General features: G+C 43.6%; 1 protein-coding gene across 2 annotated transcripts in view; it reads right to left on the bottom strand.

Annotated features, from left to right (window-relative positions):
- Nucleotides 1-14,249, bottom strand: part of FOXN1 (forkhead box N1) — a 400,073-nt gene extending 385,824 nt beyond the window's left edge. Inside the window, exon 1 of one of the 2 annotated variants that reach the window (XM_069226168.1) lies at nt 14,017-14,249. The gene's annotated coding sequence lies outside the window, so the exon portion shown is untranslated. The remainder of the gene's footprint in view (nt 1-14,016) is intronic. The other variant, XM_069226170.1, reaches the window with a different exon arrangement.
- Nucleotides 14,250-19,145: the final 4,896 nt, after the last annotated feature.

Below are 19,145 nucleotides of genomic sequence, written 5' to 3'. Positions count from 1 at the left end.
GTCACCCTCTGTACAAGCAAGAACCCTCACTCTAGTCAGGGTAAGTCACACACAATCCAAATTATCCTGTGCCTTCCCTCTGGTAGCTTGGCACTGAGCAGTCAAGCTTAACTTAGAAGGCAATGTGTAAAGCATTTGTGCAATAAATCATACAATAACACAATATAGCACCACAAAAACACATCACACAGTGTTTACAAAAATATATAATATTTATCTGGGTATTAGCAGGTCAAAACGATCAAAGATGCAATATGAATTTGTAAAGATATCACTAAAAAGTGATATGAAGTGTCTTAAGTCTTTAAAAAGCAAACAAAGGCAGTCATTCTGACCGCGGCGGGCGGCGGTCGCCGCCCGCCATGCGGTCACCGCCAAATGGCCGCTCCGCGGTCAGAAGACCGCGGATGCCATTCTGGCTTTCCCGCTGGGCCGGCGGGCGACCGCCAAAAGGGCGCCCGCCGGCCCAGCGGGAAAGCCCCTGCAACATAGAAGCCAGCTCCGAATGGAGCCGGCGGTGTTGCAGGGGTGCGACGGGTGCAGTATCACCCGTCGCGATTTTCACTGTCTGCTAAGCAGACAGTGAAAATCATGGTGGGGCCCTGTTAGGGGGCCCCTGCACTGCCCATGGCAGTGGCATGGGCAATGCAGGGGCCCCCAGGGGCCCACGACACCCGTTCCCGCCATCCTGTTCCTGGCGGTAAAAGCCACCAGAAACAGGATGGCGGGAAGGGGGTCGGAATCTCCATGGCGCAGCTGCTTGCAGCGCCGCCATGGAGATTCAGCACAGCAAGGTGAAAACCGGCGGGAAACGGCTGGATCCCCTTTTCTGACCGCGGCTTTACCGCCGCGGTCAGAATGGGCTGGGAAGCACCGCCAGCCTGTTGGCGGTGCTTGGACCGCCAGGGTCGGAATGACCCCCAAAGTCTCTTTCAAGCACAAAGTACCTGGTTTGGAGTGGAAAATCTCTGCAGAGGGCCGCAGAAGAGGAGATGAATGGACAAATGGTGTGTGCATCGGTTACGCCCCTTCACACACTGACTTGCGTCGTTATTTTTCACACGGGAAGACGTGTGTCATTCTACCGGAGGAAAAATGGTGTGTGCGTCGGTTTCGCCCCTTCACACATGGACTTGCGTCGTTATTTTTCACTCAGGAAGACCTGCGTTGTTTTCCGGCACGCGGACCGTCTCCTTCTATGGATCGCGGGATTACCAGATGTCCCAGGGTTTGTGTGTGGATTCTTCGGCTTGTTTTCCGGCTGCGCGTCATTCCGGGAGGCTGTGCGGGGAATTTTCTTTCTCACAGCAGGCGTTGCGTCGATTTCCCCTCTGGAATTCGGGCGGCGTTGTCCATGCGAGGCCGTGCATCGAAGATCCGGTCGCCCCATAGGTGTTGTGTCGAGCAGCATTGGCATGCGGCGATTTACTTGCCGCGGAGCAAGCTGTGCGTCGAAATTTTCGGCGCACGAAGAGTCCAAATGAAAAAGAGAAGTCGTTTTGGTCCTGAGACTTCAGGGAACAGGAGGCAAGCTCTCTCCAAGCCCCTGGAGAGCACCTTTACAGCCAGACAAGAGTTCAGCAAGGCAGCAGGCCAACAGCAAGGCAGCAGTCCTTTGTAGAAAGCAGACAGGTGAGTCCTTTGAGCAGCCAGGCAGTTCTTCTTGGCAGGATGTAGTTTCTGGGTCAGGTTTCTTCTCCAGCAAGTGTCTGATGAGGTAGGGCAGAGGCCCTGTTTTATACTAAATTGTGCCTTTGAAGTGGGGGTGACTTCAAAGAGTGGCTAAGAAATGCACCAGGTCCCCTTTCAGTTCAATCCTGTCTGCCAGGGTCCCAGTAGGGGGTGTGGCAGTCCTTTGTGCGAGGGCAGGCCCTCCACCCTCCCAGCCCAGGAACACCCGTTCAAAATGCAGATGTATGCAAGTGAGGCTGAGTACCCTGTGTTTGGGGTGTGTCTGAGTGAATGCACAAGGAGCTGTCAACTAAACCTAGCCAGACGTGGATTATAAGGCACAGAAAGATTTAAGTGCAAAGAAATGCTCACTTTCTAAAAGTGGTATTTCTAGAATAGTAATATTAAATCCGACTTCACCAGTCAGCAGGATTTTGTATTACCATTCTGGCCATACTAAATATGACCTTCCTGCTCCTTTCAGATCAGCAGCTGCCACTTCAACAATGTATGAGGGCAGCCCCAATGTTAGCCTATGAAGGGAGCAGGAATTTAGGAGTTTTACACCACCAGGACATATAAACTACACCGGTACATGTCCTGCCTTTTACCCACACCACACCCTGCTATAGGGGTTACCTAGGGCAACCATTAGGGGTGACTTATATGTAGAAAAAGGGGAGTTTTAGGCTTGGCAAGTACTTTTAAATGCCAAGTCGAAGTGGCAGTGAAACTGCACACACAGGCCTTGCAATGGCAGGCCTGAGACAAGGCTAAGGGGCTACTGAAGTGGGTGGCACAACCAGTGCTGCAGGCCCACTAGTAGCATTTAATCTACAGGCCCTAGGCACATATAGTGCACTCTACTAGGGTCTTACAAGTAAATCAAATAGTCAATCATGGATAAACCAATCAACAGTACAATTTACACAGAGAGCATATGCACTTTAGCACTGGTTAGCAGTGGTAAAGTGCCCAGAGTTCAAAAGCCAACAACAACAGGTCAGAAAAAATAGGAGGAAGGAGGCAAAAGGTTTGGGGATAACCCTGTCAAAAAGCCAGGTCCAACATATACAAGTTTGGATTTCCTTAAATTTCTAAAACTACTGAACAGATTTACACCAAATAAGCGAAACACACAATCTGCTTAACGAAAGTTAGCCTTCTGCCAAATTTGGTGTAATTCCATCCAGTGGTTCTGGCTGTAGTTATGTTCAAAGTTCCTATGGGAATTTACATGGGAAACACAACTTTTTTGACCATGTTTTGACTTGATTATGCTTAAAGTAGATGGATAGTAGAACCCAATTAAAGATATTGTATCAGATTAAAGAGAATGAATGTGTCACATCCCTGGATGGATAAGACCTTAGGGGGGCTGTCAACAAAGGTACCCACGTAATAGGATTTTAAGTTCAGAAGAGACCATGCACCCTTCAAATCAAATCAAATCATTAACATTTATAAAGCGCGCTACTCACCCGTGCGGGTCTCAAGGCGCTAGGGGAAAAAGGGGGGGGTTATCGCTGTTCGAACAGCCAGGTCTTTAGGAGTCTCCGGAAAGCGGAGTGGTCCTGGGTGGTCCTGAGGCTGGTGGGGAGGGAGTTCCAGGTCTTGGCCGCCAGGAAGGAGAAAGATCTCCCACCCGCCGTGGAGCGGCGGATGCGAGGGACAGCAGCGAGTGCGAGGCCAGAGGAGCGGAGGAGGCGGGTGGGGACGTAGAAGCTGAGGCGTCTGTTGAGGTATTCCGGTCCCTTGTCGTAGAGGGCTTTGTGTGCGTGGGTGAGAAGTCGGAAGGTGATCCTTTTGCTGACAGGGAGCCAATGCAGGTGTCTCAGGTGTGCGGAGATGTGGCTGCTGCAGGGTATGTCGAGGATGAGGCGGGCCGAGGCGTTTTGAATGCGTTGCAGGCGATTTTGGAGTTTGGCTGTGGTCCCGGCGTAGAGGGTGTTGCCGTAGTCCAGGCGGCTCGTGACGAGGGCGTGGGTCACGGTTTTTCTGGTGTCGGCGGGGATCCAGCGGAAGATCTTGCGGAGCATGCGGAGGGTGAGGAAGCAGGCGGAGGACACGGCGTGTCGGCACCCTTATTTATCGGAAGCTGTATGTGGCAGAGAGCATGGCACAGCCATTTATACTATCAAATGAAATTATCCCAAATACCTTTGCCTGCAATCCCTTTGACTGCGAAAAATGTCAGTATATGTATGGCTTTGAAAGGAGATAAGAATCAAGGGAGTATAATCATCTTGGTTGTTAGAATGGCTAATTAAGCCAATATGTAGTCCATTCCACTTCTTCATTCTTATTCTAGTCTTGTGGATCAGCGCCTCAAAGTGAAGACTGATCAGATCACCAGTGATACCTGAATGCCAAGATATGCAGGTGAGTTAACATATCTTTTATCACCAGGGGTTTGAGTTTGATTGGATAACATTTGTGTCTTATATACATTTAGTTTGTATCCTAAAATAGACCTTATGTGCTTCTTTCCCAATAATAAGCATAACCTGTGCCAGATTTCATGAAAAAACATCACTGTCATGAGCACAGGCATCTAAAGTAATTGTTGCTAAGTTGAATATTAGTGGGAAAACCAAGGCAGAAATTGGAGATGTCACAGAAATGGGTCCAATTATAAGACAAAAAGCAAAGAGACAGTGGACAGCCCTGGCGAGTTCCCCTTGTGATGGGTATTATGTCTGAGATGTCTCCCATACATATCAGTCTACCAGAAATGTCTTATTAAAATGCTATGAATTCAACTATAAAGTTGAGAACCGACGCTTATAGTTCTAAATGCTTTCTATAGGTATGGGCAGGAGACTCTGTCAAATGCCTTGTTGGCACCCAACAGGATATGCCCAAGTGTTGCAACTACATCAAAAACAAGACAGCATGGTTCATATGAGCTGTAGTGTCCAGCTGAGGGATTTAGCCATACTGCATTGTGGTAACTCACTTAGCAATTCTTGATGCAAGTTAAGTGGCCTGGATTTTAAAAAAAAATCTTGACTTCTCCATTGATTAATGAAATAGAACAATATGATGTCCATTGCTATGGACTCTGACTCAGCTTGGAAAAGACTATTATATATGTTTCCCACCAAGACTTAGGTGGTTCAGACCCTTCAGCCATGGCCTAGGGTGAAAGAATATCTACAAAGGTTCTACAGAAACCTAAAGGGATAGAATCTGGGTCTATCACCATCCAACCAGTCATAGATTGCATTTCATGATAACTTATTGAAACATAAGTGAATCATCTAATATACAGTTGTGAGTTTCTGAAACCACATTGGTGACAACAGGACTAAGGAATTGATTGATCTCCACCCATGATGCAATCAGATCCTCTCTGTAAATGGCAGTATGAAATGAATGAAAACCCTGTGTAACTTATGCAGTGCCAGCAACCTTGAGAGTCATATAGAATGTATAAAATTCTTGTTCCCTCTTTCTTTCACTTGTCAGGATAGAATCCATCCCATATTCTCACTATACTCAAAATTATTAAGATGAGTATGGTGTAAAGTCTGGGTAGCTTCATCCCATACAAATTTCTAAAGCTCCATTTTAGCCAGGTGTTACTTTGATATATCAAGAAGATTTGAGCTGTTGTGCACATGTTTGTATAAGGGATGCAACTTGGATTCAAAGTTTGTTATGCAATGAATCCAGTTGATAGGGTCTTCTTGACCTCTTTGTATGGTATAACAAAGAGTAGATTCACATACTACAGCTTTCATTGTATCCTACACAATAACAACAGCAACAGTTTAGATATTTTCTCTAAAAAATTAGTGAAGCATAACAGGCATATATGTATAATAATTAGGAACCTGTAAATGTGATCTGTCAAATATCCAGCTGTGATGGTCACTCACATGCACACAATAATATTCTGGGGATACACCATAATATTCCGGGGAGTTATACACATACAAATACACACACCCATAAATACACATACACACACCTATATATATATTAACATGGTTATGATCAGATAAGATGTGAGACGAAAAGGGCAACTGTAACATAAGTGGCTAATACTTGAGAGACAAACATTACATCAAGCCTAGATTACTGTTTATTCGCAGCAGAGTAGTAAAGGAATCCTGGAGAGCAAAGCCTAATAAGATTTCAGATGTCCATTTACACCTTCACAAGATGTAAAAATGTCTTACATGAAGAATGCATCTCTAACAACTATCAAAGTTAGCAGATTTAATTATTGGGTCAAGAGTTAAGCTAAAATCTCTACAAAGTATTAACAGACTTCCCAAGCTTGCCAACTTTACAAGAAGCTGCAGAAATAGCAGATGATCATCATGTTTTGAGCTATAGACTGTGCAAGTTGTAAAGTATGTACCACCCCTAATCATTCTTGCAGTCATTCATCACCTTAGCTTATCATAACAGGACTTTTCACAGACCCAAGATCTACTATATGTTTGAATGGTTATTCCCTGAGTAGGATTATCATACAATGATGAGCAAACAAGCTTCTACATCAGGGTCCACATCTTATAGACCTCTGTTTTAAATAAATGAATATCCTAGAAGCTGAGGATTTCTATTTTCATATGTTGTAATAAAATGCTAAGCTGTGACGCACTGACTGGGACGTGCAGGCCATTGAAATTCCAAGAGAGTATGCTAATTCCATGTCCAAATGAACTACTCTTTACAGTATGCATTGAAGTAACCATTATTGTTAAAGGCAGTAAATCCATTAGCAGCTCTTAGCAATATTCCTCCCTTTTTACCTGCCTATTCCAATCCCTTAACTTCCCACCCAAACATTTCCCTCGCCCTCATCTCCCCTGGACCTCAACCCCAAACCCACCCCTTGATTCTCCTCCATTAGACCTGTGTGGATGAACGATCCCTGCAGGTCAACCCTTCTTACACCCATTAAAAGTGTAGTGAAGTGGTGGTTAAGAATGAGGATTCTCACTGAAGGAAAAATGCCTAGCAAACTCCCCTAATCCCAACAGAGTGTGTTCTTTATGTTTGTTTCTTAAACTTACTAGAACTTTTTTTATTTTTTCCTCTTATTTGTGTTGTAAAACTCCTCTATGCCTCATTCACCTACTGCCATGGAGAGAGAATAGAAAATCCATAAATTATTCCTAACTCAATCAGTCATTTTCTAAGAGCATATTCTTAGCCCAATAGACTAACAGTATCTGACATTGAGTCTCAGTAGTGCAGAAGTGGCTATGGCCGTTGAAAATAATACATTTTACAGGCTGTTGAAAAAACCTGTAATCTGACTTCCTGGATTGGAGTTGTGAGCTGGCATATTTCCCATCATTGTGTAACTATCAGGACAAAAACCAGAGTGAACAAAAAAAATTACATCACCCACCTTTGCAGTGTGTTACAGCCTGAAAAAGTAACTGGTGAAAAAGAAAATTACTCAAATCTATTAGTAGGGCTCTATAGTGTACTTTAATGTCCCCATTTCTAGGTTTACAAAATGGGAAGTGGTAAGCATGTTGGATTTGACAGTCAATGTTCCATTCTTTGAGATTTAGAAATGCTTGCTATATTATATGAACCTGCAAGGCTTATGTCCCTCCATGCCTTCCAAGTTGTCCAGTACACAGAGATTGTTTCTGCACATGCTATTTTCCAACTCCTTTATATTCTCTGTATGATCCTTGATACCTTTGTCAGGCGGTTGATCAGACTGTACCACCAGGATTAAGACAATGCTGCTGAAAGTGTACCATTACAATTGCATATATAGTCTTCACCCTTTCAAATGCACTCTAGCTCATATGGTTTTAATGAGATGTAACCACTTCAAAGTTCGCCCGTGGCGGGATTGTAAATATACCTTAAATTCCCACTAATGCATTTCATTATTATTGCCTATTTTATTAAGCCTTACTGTACTAATATCACTTGTGAGGTCAGTCCACAGATCTTGTAGCCAAGATCTTCTGTAGTATGTGGTTAGACGATGCTGTTAAAAGCTGCAAACATGTTTGTACACACAGTTTTTAGTCCTTTGGTTTTGTACTTATGACACTAAGATTAAGACAAAATTGCATTTTAGTCCGTAAGTTTTTAAAGAGTATAATTGTTGTGTATGACATTTTTTTAATCTAAATATGCTATGAATACATTGTGAAGATTTTAATTAATCAGACAATAAACTCTAATAGTCACCAGTCTGTGTTGTGTTTTTCAGATGAGAGATATGTTACTCTGCCTATGCTGTCTTGGAGCCTAGCATGGAGAGCTGCTTGGATATTTTATGGACTGCAGTATGGGTCTTATGTTGCAAAGTCTTATGTGCAGCCAAGTATTTTTTGTACTCCTCTTCATGTATGCAGAGGGGATTATGTGTAGATGCAAGAGTATAGGATGTTTCGCCGACCCTTGTTGTGCAAGGCCATAGATAAGACAGGGTTAAACGTGGTGAGGCTTGTGGAAGAACAATTGTATCTCTTAGAATATTTGCAGATAGATCCTACTGGAACTATTATATGATGGCTACATTCCGTTCCATTTATACAGCACCATTCATCACCCTCCCAAAACAATATTAAAGTCAGAGTATGCATTATTCTCTATGTCCGAGTCTATATCAGAGGTATCAGATAGTGAAAAAGTCTCTGAAACTTCCAAACCTGAACTGATTACCTGCGCAGTTGCTATTAGCTTAATCTCACAGACGGCAGAAGAGATCATTTTACAATTTGAAAAGTGCCTGCTATGCTCTCCAAGCCTAGCATATTTTTTTAGGGTCATATTGGGGTATGCATGCCTGTCTGTCAGTGGAGAGGAATAGACCATCAAAGCGCGTAGCATGCCTGAGTCAAACAGAGTTTAGCGTCTATGATAGTTAATATCGCATACTGGTCTATGCTCAGGCTGCAGATCCCCACCAGAAATGCTCTCTGATGATTCCAGATTGACATATCCAGTGGATACCCCAGGCAGCCCTCCAGCTTGATTGTCTTGACTGTCAGTTATGCTACAGACAAAGTAGGTTGTAGACTCATTGTGGGAGCTATTGAAAAGGGGGTGGAATCATTGTTCTCACTTCCAGACATTGTAAACCTTGATTTTCTGTCAGGAGCTGCGTATGTGTCCAAAGTGCCAGAGTCATTTTCAGCAGGCAGTAGAGTCATTGGATGTCACTGCAAGGCAAGGTTGCGCTGCAGCTCCCGAGATGCTCTGCGCATCAGAGTTCTCACCATTCTTTAGTGAGCTAGTCCGATCCACAGAAGCTGTTGATGCTGTGAGTAATGCAGGTGGTCGTCTGACTGGTTCCAGATGCTGAGAACTTCAGCAGGTCTAAATTTTTGTGGTTCGCTGGTGACCCAGCACACATACTGTGAGGAGCAGGAGTAGTTTTTGCACATGGTTTAGAAAACAAACCATGTGGTGAAGTACATTAGGGCCCGCACTGAGTCTCCATTTTAGATTTCACATTTAGCTTGACATCGTTTCTAATGGTGACTTATTTTTATGTTTTTACTTTAGCATGATAATGTACTGAGAAGATACTGCATATCCAGCTTATTCCTGGTAAGCTTTGCTGCCATGAGGTCTGTACACTCGGTCCAAACCTGGGCACACAGAATGCAATGCTCTTGTGCTATGTTGTGTTGGAGACAGCTCTGAGACTCCAGGCAAACTGTGGCATCAGCTTTGCATGTTTGTCACTGTGCAATATAACAAGTGTTTTTATTATGTAAACAGCCTCTGTGCTCAATTCAACAGAGGAGCACCGAGCACTTCTGCTGGGATTATCCTAGAACATGGTGCAATGTGACAGAGATTTAGCCCTGCTGACTCTGACGTCTATCCTGCAAAGGACGATAGCCTGCTCTACATCAGACTTACTTCCTGACACATCATACCCAGGTATGGGGGGGTTATGCTTTCCGAATGGATCTGGCAAAGGGTACTCCAGCTATGCTCTCGATAATGTAGGAATTATCAGGTAGGAATGTAACAACACAGTAACTTTACCATGGTTGAATTCCTTATCTTTTTCACCATTCTCTTAACGCTGGTTAAAGTGCTTTGTTTCATCTGCCTAATAATCACAGCTCATTCGTCCTATACAAGAATACAATTGTTTCAATATATGTTTGAATAGAAATTTGTGTATCTTTTTTGTGTTTACCTTGGACATGCAGAGTAACAACAAAAGGGTAGGTCTATTTCTATAATTTCCTTTGAAATGAGAGTGGTTATGGTTGAGGTTGCTGATACCATCTGGTATCCTGGGAAAGTTTGGGGTTCACATGGAGCACAATGAGCTAGCTAGGAAACGGGCAACAGTTCCTGATGGTATCGGTGGATTAAGTCCATATATCCTAAAGTTCATGTTGACCTAATGAACATTTCGACTTAATTTGTAAAAACTGTATAACACATGTAAAATGTTGAAGTTATGTCATATTATTCGTGTCGGTATAGCTCTCTTCAGTTATTCAACCCTTCGGCACTGCTGAGGTGTTATTTGGAGTAGTCCAAGGCCGTTTTGGATTTAGTTTACAGCCAGACTCATAATACATCATTGTCAGAATGTTGGAGTTTCTGTTTGTGTGCTTCTTGTCTGTAGTGGATAATAAAGGATCTTCCAGATACGGTGAGTCGTGAAACTTTCCCCAAACTCAGGTGTGCACAAGGTTGCCAATGGCTGTGGCTACTGTATACATGCTGTATAATTGTCTAGTCCCATTGTGTAGGTTTTCCTAGTTCTATCTTAAGACTGCAAAGAGGGAAGAGATTAAGCCTTGCAATCTTCATCTAAACCTAAGTTGATGCCTGTAAGACATGTTGATGTGTGTGCACAATGGTGTATGTGTGTATGCGGTTTGTGGTCTTAGAAGATATACTCTCCCGGTTTTATCTCTCATCTGCTTATTGAAGAAAGTTTGTTAGACATACTTACAGATTTATATGGTGGTTAGTGGTGTTATGTAATTTGTTGTATAATATTTTGTCAATGTGGAAAGTGTAATGCGGAGGTCTATGGTGTAGTCTGTTGGGAGTATGGTTAAATTGAGGTAGGTTGTCATGTGTTGAGCTCTATGTGATGACTTAGAAGAATGTCCACTTCAAGAGGTCCTTTTATGGGATGATCCATAAAGGTACTACTGTTTGCATTCATGGAATCTTGTGTGTAGTATGCATGATGTCTTTTGGGTCACGTGATGGAACCTATATGCTGTAGATTGTGGCATGAAGCAGTATTGAGTGGTGTGCAGTGTGAAGTATTGACTATGGTGTTGTGTGTGGTGACATTAGAAGTTGTTAGTTAAGAAGATGTGGATGCAGAGTGAGGTGTGGTAGGAGTTGCATGGCGATATGAAAGGGCTTGGTGGAGTGTGTCATGGTGCTATTCTAATTGAAGTGTGGTGTAAAGTCTTAAATAGGTTATGTTGTTCAGTTGTTCAACGTCGTATGATATAATGTGAGATGCTCTATTGGAACGTGAAGACTATTGAATGTGTGGTGTGCGTTGAGTGGTTTGATGTTGTACATGGTTAACCCTCTAGTCTTCTCTGTTGTAGCACATATTGTTTTATCAAATGTTATACTATGGTCGCCTTTTTCTGGAGAGGCAACGCCGAGAGCTGTGTACAGGTTGATGTTGTGTGGTATATTAAGCTGTGCACAATGATAACGGTGTTTGTGGCACGCTGTGCTGTGCATGCTTCACTGAACCCCTAGTCATGGAATCTGTCACGTGGTTTGTCATGCTGGGTTTCATTTTACAGCATAGTTCAGTTGAAATACGTAGTGCCCCATCACATCGAAAGCCATACGTCCAGTTACGCTTGAAGAAGAATTCATTCATGCTTATCATGTCACGTTTTGGGCGTGTGTTGCACTTTTTGGACACGAACCTTCTCGCTATTGAGCGCTCCATATTATGGAACCACAATGGTCCTTTTCAGATGCATGCGGATCAGAAATGAGCAGGGACATCAGGTCTCTTGTTTCTCTCAAGTCCTTCTACCATTGCCACTCCCCACCTTCACCGGGATTCAGACTGCACCTTGCATTTACATGCATCTTGACAGTATTTTTGACTTGTACCTCAGATTATTCCCATTTAGTCCAAAAAGACTCTCAATGAGCTGTTGAAATGCGGCAATCCTAGCGCCTGGAGAAAATTCAGTTTTTGTATAGCTCAGTATTGGCAGGTATGCTGTTTCTCAGTGCTCCCAATTCTAAGAGATAGGGGACCGAAGCACATCCTGTGCCCTATACCTGTCTGCCACCACCTCATCATCAGCTGAGGCACTAGGCCGCAGCAATTAAAGTATATTGCACAGGTCCTCTTCTTTGAATCTATAATGAGGTACAGTGTTATAGATGTTTAACAGTGAGTTACAAGGATGTTTGTATGAAGGTGTTCAGAGTGACATCAAACAGACAACAAGAGGGAAGCTCTACTATGCCACTCAGAACCCTACGGTGAAAAAAACATCCCCGTAGTTTACTTTTTACCCATCTATAATTTTATTTTATGTATGGCCCACAAATTCATCTGCCCATGCGTTCAGCTGCTATGCTGAGGCAGACGAGTAATGGGGGAGTGATACAGAACATGGCCTCTCCTCCTAGTCCCAAATTCTGAATAAAAACATACATTGCCTCCTGCCACCCACCCCCACCCCTCTCTGTGCCTTACCACACCTCCAAAAGCTGTGCTTCTACCTGTCCAGTGTCTCAGAGAGACTTAGAGTTCCTTTATTACTAGCAATAGTAGGGAAGCTCTGTTGTCTACGATGCTACGCTGACTCCAAGGTGAAAATCTCTCTGTTTACTCACAGTTACCCATATACAGGTTTGTGTTGTTTATTGCTCCCAAACCCATCAACTGGAATACAGAAATTAGTACAATGGTTGTGAATTGACCGTGACCATTAATACAATGCAGGTGTGGAAAACAAGTTTTGTTTTTCACTGCTGAAAGTAATTGGAGTCAAAAAAGCATTTAGAAAAGTTGTTCGATGCCGCAACGCGTACACATGAAATTACAAATTTGTCTCACAATTTATAGTCGCACTAATTTAAATACACAGTAAAAGCATGCGTTCATGAATTCGCCCGCATATATATATGTGAATGTATCTACATAAATGCACTTAGCTGCATATATAGGCACATATATGCCTACATACACTATACCTACACATACGCATGTGTATACACACCTACAGATATTTTCATATATGGAAAGCGGACACATGAAAACTGACAAATCCATGCAGGTTACATTTCATACCTATATAAATGCAAAAAAAAAACGATCGCAAAAAATGACCGGGGAATCATCTAACTAATTTTGAACCCGTAACAGCACCTTTAGACCCTACTTGAGTCTAGAACTCACCTCCGTTTCTCACTGCCCTTATGTGGATAGGTGGAAGCTATGGAGGACATGTGAACAACTGGTGAAGTGCGGACCCTGCAGCCAGGCGGCCTGAGTTTAACCCCAGGTTCCATACTGTAGCATGTAGGGCAAATTAGCTGATCTCGCATCTGCCAGCAGCAGAAACATGTTTGCACCAGGCTACGTTCCCTACCGTGTGTATGTACTGTGTGAAACCTGCACGTGTTTTTGTCTGGGCAGGGTTTCCTCGCTCTCAGCACTGTTCACACATCCCAAGCGCTCCGATACGCCTATCTCTGTTCAGGGGCTTATTTCTACGTTTCTGTGAATCCTTTTAAACACACATTTCAGGCGCGCAAAGTGTGTTGATATTTTAATTATTCGTGCTGATCTCGTAATAAAAAAACAGAGCGGTCGCGGAGTTCTCACGCTGGGGACAGTACACGTGTGTACAAGAAATGTCCTGAAATGAGTGTGCCACACGGCCCTTGTGCCCTAGGGCCCTAGCCATGTTTCCGACAGACAGGGATGCTAAATACGGTCCTCTCTTCTCACCACGAATTGGTGTTTAACCAGTTGTTAGGTGGTAAAATACAGCAAGAATATTATTAAACGGGCTTTTGGGGCCTCTCGGCCCCGGTGTCACTGCACCTACTGCACCATTGATCGCTACGCCCATCGATCATATGCACATTGTTCAGAAGTAGTAAGGACGTACCTGTTACTACAGCGCCCTGAGTCAGGGGTCAGCCGGACCAGGGGGCAACGTTAAGCTCTTCGCCGCGCTCGCACATCGCCATCAGCCTCTCATAACTCAGTGCCCCCGCCACGTTAAATAGAGGGATGGGGGCAGGGATCCTAGTATCCTGTCGTCCCTTTTTTTTCTCCCTTTTTCTGTTCTTGGCTTTCACACCCGAGTTCAGAGAGAGACAGCGCAGTCATAAGAGAAAGTTTCGTCTTACCTCGCCACCGAAGCCCATCGGCGTGCTCTTGCGAAGCCGGTGGGGTCAGGAGCCTTGTCAACGGAGAGCCAAATGCTGAGAAAGCTGTTGGGGGAAACTGTTGAAATATGCCTGTGATTACATCAGGTGAAGGCAAGCAGGCAGCTGCCTGGGTGAAACAATAATTATGATATCAGCTGCTATCCAGCCCCGGGCACATGTGCGTTTAATAATAATGAGCTGCAAGTTTTACAGCAGTTCTGCAGCCAGCCTGCAATGGGAGCTGACACTGGTCCTGCAGGTGATCACCGCGATGACTCGCCCACTGCACTCATTTCTGTTCCTCCTCTCTTTTTTTTATTTTGCTGTTTATCTTTGTGTGGTGTCTTTTTTATACTTCCCTACGGTCTTCGCATGTACGCCGTTCACTCTTTTATAGCCTGTGGTCTTTTAGCAAGTTTTCACTTGTGTGTAGGCCGCAGTGCTAAGAGTGAGGGGAAGCCGGCTGGGGCTGCCTTCCAAGCTCCTCCGATGCTGGTGGCCAGATTGGTCGCCATGAACACTGGAATTGATAAAGGGGAAAACAGTGAGTTTCTAGTCCGGCCAGGGAGTGCCCCTGTCAGAACACCCCCGTATTTTTCCCCTCGAGTGGCAGTATTCCATGTCTGTCTCAGACATGTGACAGACTGCCTGTCTGTACCTATGTGCATAGGTTGCAGATTCCCAGGTCCATGCGTGATGTGCTGCTGCTCCAGTGTAGTTTTTTTGTTGAATTCTGAGGCCTATGTCCTGTGTTTAATGGCATAAAGATAACTACAAGTTCCAGAATTCAAAGAAAGAAAACCAGGACTAGAGCAGCACATCACACATGGACCTCGGAAACTTGGGAGGTCTGCATGACTTATTACTGTTATCACTTTACTGGCTTCCCATTGAAGTCAGAGCAGAATTGCGTGCATCACACACAAGGCCCTTCACACATCTACTCCGCAGTGCGTGGGTGCCAAGTTAAACAATTCTAGTGGGTCTAGACCATCACACAAAGTTGAAACTCTCCTTTTGGACCCCTGGCCTTAAAAAAGAAACAACTTATTGCTCAATTATTTTCAGGGATTTCAACCAGGGTATGGATTTCTCCACCTCTGAGTCCAAGCATCACCGCCTCATTCCCACCCCTTAAGTCAGATCTGAAACCCCTTCTATTTTAATAAAATCTCTCTCTTGATTTGATTTGGCTCCCTCCGAACACTTTGCAAATTTTTATTCTGACGCTTAATATGTCTGACTGTGCAATCTATGTGCAGGGTGTAATACAATGTAACAGAAAGCGCCAAAACACCTGTGAATATACGCAAAGGTCCTCTGTGACCTGGGACCTTCCGTTCTACTTCAAAATGATTTGTCACCTTCGCAGCCTTGCACCTGTGCTCTTTCTCCTGCTCATTATTTATGACTGTGTAATCTGTGTGACCTAAGTAATGCTGCAGTACCATTGTAAAGCGTTCCAACACCTTTGGGTAAGACCCGCAATATATAACATTGTATAAATAAAAACCTAGCCAAAAGGCAGTGGAGCTCTTTACAGGGTTAACGACAAGAATAAAGTCAACAAGTGAAAGGAGAGGTGGCAGTTTTGTGGACTGCTAATGCATTACTTCATTAGCAATCTCTCAGTATTCTTGCATCGCGCCTCCTCCTTTCCCTACATGCAATATTGCGGTAACTTCGCTTATTGCAGTGATAGCTTCTCCCTTTTTTTGCCACAAAAGTAAGCGAGTCAGAAAGTTACCTCAATAAGAAGAAATGAACTGCTGATGTATAAAGGAGAGAGTTTTCTTAGCATGTAGTTTATCTCATTGCCCTTCTGCTGTCTCTTTGGAACTCAGCTCTCCCGGGAAAGTGGAAGCTAATTTGTCATCTTTAAAGTCCACTGATGCCCCCGCTGACTCCACCTCAGTATAGACTTTTAGGTTAGTCACTACTATTATTGCCCCACCATCTGTCATCCTCAGTATTTTCACAAAACAAGTGTTTGTCCCATACCAATTAATGCCCCAAATATTTCATAGTAATATTTAGTACTGCTAGTCATACTTATTTATAACAGTTAGAACTTAATGAGGTGTACCCACCTCCACGAGACCGGAAACTCTAGTAAATGTTGAGAATGAAAGCCCTGCACCCATTATTGGGTGACTTATGGAGGCTAGCATTCCCGCCGTCTCCTCCATAGCAAGCTCAAGGAAAAGCCATACTGTCAATGGTCGGTGGATGGTTTGCAATGCATTGGACGAGGATGAGGGGGACTAAGAATAATAAAGATTACCAGGAAGTAATCAGGACATTATCGCGACATCCCTCATCCTAGTTATTGCTCATGAGGAATACCAAAGCAACAGTGGACTTTGTTTCAAAGTAACACACAATACCAGAAATTCATGCCTCCTATTGAAATTATAACAAGAAAAACTAAAATAGTTATGACAAAATGGAACTAAGTACCCCTAGACTAAAGTTCTTGCCATCATTCTCCCTTGAGCCAGTGAGTTGATGAGCGCTGGTTGAAGCACCTACATGCCAGTGAGTGGTACAGAAACCCGAGAGGACTTTTGGCAGCATTTACAGCAACCCCACAGACAAAGCTACTCTCTGTTGATGAAGGGCTAAACCCAGAAACCTGTGTCCAGAGATATACAGCACTAGCTGCACCCACTAAGGTGAAAACTACAGACTACTTCATGGAGTAAAAACAAATTTGTACTGCATTTAACATAATGCAATGGGGCTGACTGCATGCTGGAGTAGGAGGCAGGGTGCTCCCATCTGTTTCCTGTTTAAGAAGGCTCCCTTGAGCCAGTGAGTTGATGAGCGCTGGTTGAAGTACCTACGTGCCAGTGAGTGGTACAGAAACCTGAGAGGACTTTTGGCAGCATTTACAGCAACCCTACAGACAAATCTGTTGTCTGCTGATGAAGGGCTAAACCCAGAAACATGTGTCCAGAGATATACAGGCCTAGCTGCACCCACTAAGGTGAAAAACTACAGACTACTTCATGGAGTCAAAACAAATTTGTGCTGCATTTACCATGATGCAATGGGGCTGACTGCATGCTGGAGTTTGAGGCAGGTGCTCCCATCTGTTTCCTATCATTGTCCAATACTTAAGGTCTGTAAAGATATAGAAAGGTATGCAGCAAGGCCTAGCTGGCAGTCCTGTACATTTCTGCAACATGAATCTCCTGCATTTCTATCCATTAACATTTCTAGCCAATGTGCCTTGAGTTCGAGCTGGGAAAGGAATGCATGCTATAGAGTAAGCCAAGGCAATTGTTGACTGAAAGGTGGAAATCTTCCTACACTGACCTGTTGCTCTAAATGCCACAAACACAAGTTTAGTCTGGCAGAGGGAAAGAGACCTGTCAGGATAAATAAGCAGCACTCTCTTCACATCAAGAGTATGTAGGAGATCTTTCTCAGCAGAAGACTGAAATTGAGAGAAAACTGGTAGCACAACATCCTGATGAAATCTATAAACTACTGTTTAAAGGAAAAAAGTATCCGATCATAGCAGAGGTTTAACTTTAATGAATTAATAAAAGGTAAAGCAAATTACCAAAGCACCGAATTCACCTATGTTTCTAGTTGAACTAGTAGCTGTCAGGAAAGCAGCCATCATGGTGAGAAGCTTCACATCTACCGAAGACAGGTTCAAAGAGATGGCCTTGAAGAGTTTGAAGAAGCAAAAGAAAAACCCAATGACGGGATAGAGGCATAGATTATGGAGAAGACGATGCACAACTCTTGAGAATCTTAACAGCCAAATGGTCCCCTTTTACCAGAGATCTACCCTAAATGCTTTGATGGCCATCTGTTATGCTCTCAGAGTTGATGAAGAGGTGATGTAAATCAAACCAATCCCACAAGAATTGAAGAAAGGTAGAAAAATCACACTCTATGAGAAACATATTATGCCTCTTACACCATCTCTGAAAGGTCTTCCAGTGATGAGAATAGGAATTAAGGATAGAAGGCTTGTAAAATTCTGAATGGCTCTGGCTAAGTGAGGTGGGGGCCCTTTTTCTGAAATCACCTCATCTCAATTTTCCTACCAACAGGGAAATTTCTCTGGAATTTGAAATCCCGTGGAAAGAAAAGGGGATGCAGGGGTCATGGGTCTCCACGGTGGACACAGGACTATGGATTTCAGAAGGGGAAACAATGAACTCTAAGGTCAATATGAAGTCACTAGTACTATATCCATCTCTTCTCCCTGAATCTTGCAAGTTACCTGGGAATAAATGGAAAAGAAGGGAAGAAATTAAGATGTTACTGAGGCCATTATACAATTAAATCATTGAGCTCGCCAGACTCCCATTACTGGATGTCTGGGACAAAGCAGTGGAACTTGAGCATTCTTTCATTATGCAAAGTTATCTATGAAAGGGTCCTGAATCTCCTGCATATTTGCTGGAAAAGTGATGGGAACAGAACTAAATTTTGAGATGGGGGAACTTCCTGCTCAGATCTATTTGAAAAGTATCCACTCCACTTATATGGACTGCATTACAAAATAAGAGGTGATGATCTGTCAGCTTGCCCAAGAACTTGTGCACCTTATGGTGGTTTATATATGCCACTTTAATCATGTTGTCTGATCTCACCAACACATGTTGAATCATGACGCGATACCCAAAGTAATTGAATAATTTTAGGACTGCTTAAAGTTCTTTCCAGTTGAAAGAGTGTTGTAAAGAGAAGAAAGCAGACATGTAGTACCATGTGTCAGGTAGAAGGGGCAACTAGGATTTATTGATTTAAATGTACAAAGAATAGCACCACCAGGAGTAGGTTAGCTTCCCTAATCAGCCTCCAACTGACTCTCCTCACGCAAGCTTATACTGTTCACATTCCATGATGACATTTGTAGTATGACAGGCATCGAAGATCCACTTGCTTGCTATGGTAGTCGGATGTTTGTTAGGGTGAGAACTTTTAAAGAGTTACTAGTCATCTGGAGTGAAAGGACTACTACAATAATTTCTAGTAGCAGTAGGCCCTGTGCCCAATACTCTTTGCTTAAAGCATAAGGCTTGGATGCGTCAGTTACAAAAAACTGAAGGCTTTCAAGGCTTCATTGATAACACTCTCTG

This window comes from Pleurodeles waltl, chromosome 3_1, assembly GCF_031143425.1.
Source record: "Pleurodeles waltl isolate 20211129_DDA chromosome 3_1, aPleWal1.hap1.20221129, whole genome shotgun sequence".
Lineage (NCBI taxonomy): Eukaryota > Metazoa > Chordata > Amphibia > Caudata > Salamandridae > Pleurodeles > Pleurodeles waltl.
The sequence above is the reverse complement of the archived record's forward strand: the minus strand, read 5'-3'. Positions and strand labels throughout refer to the sequence as shown.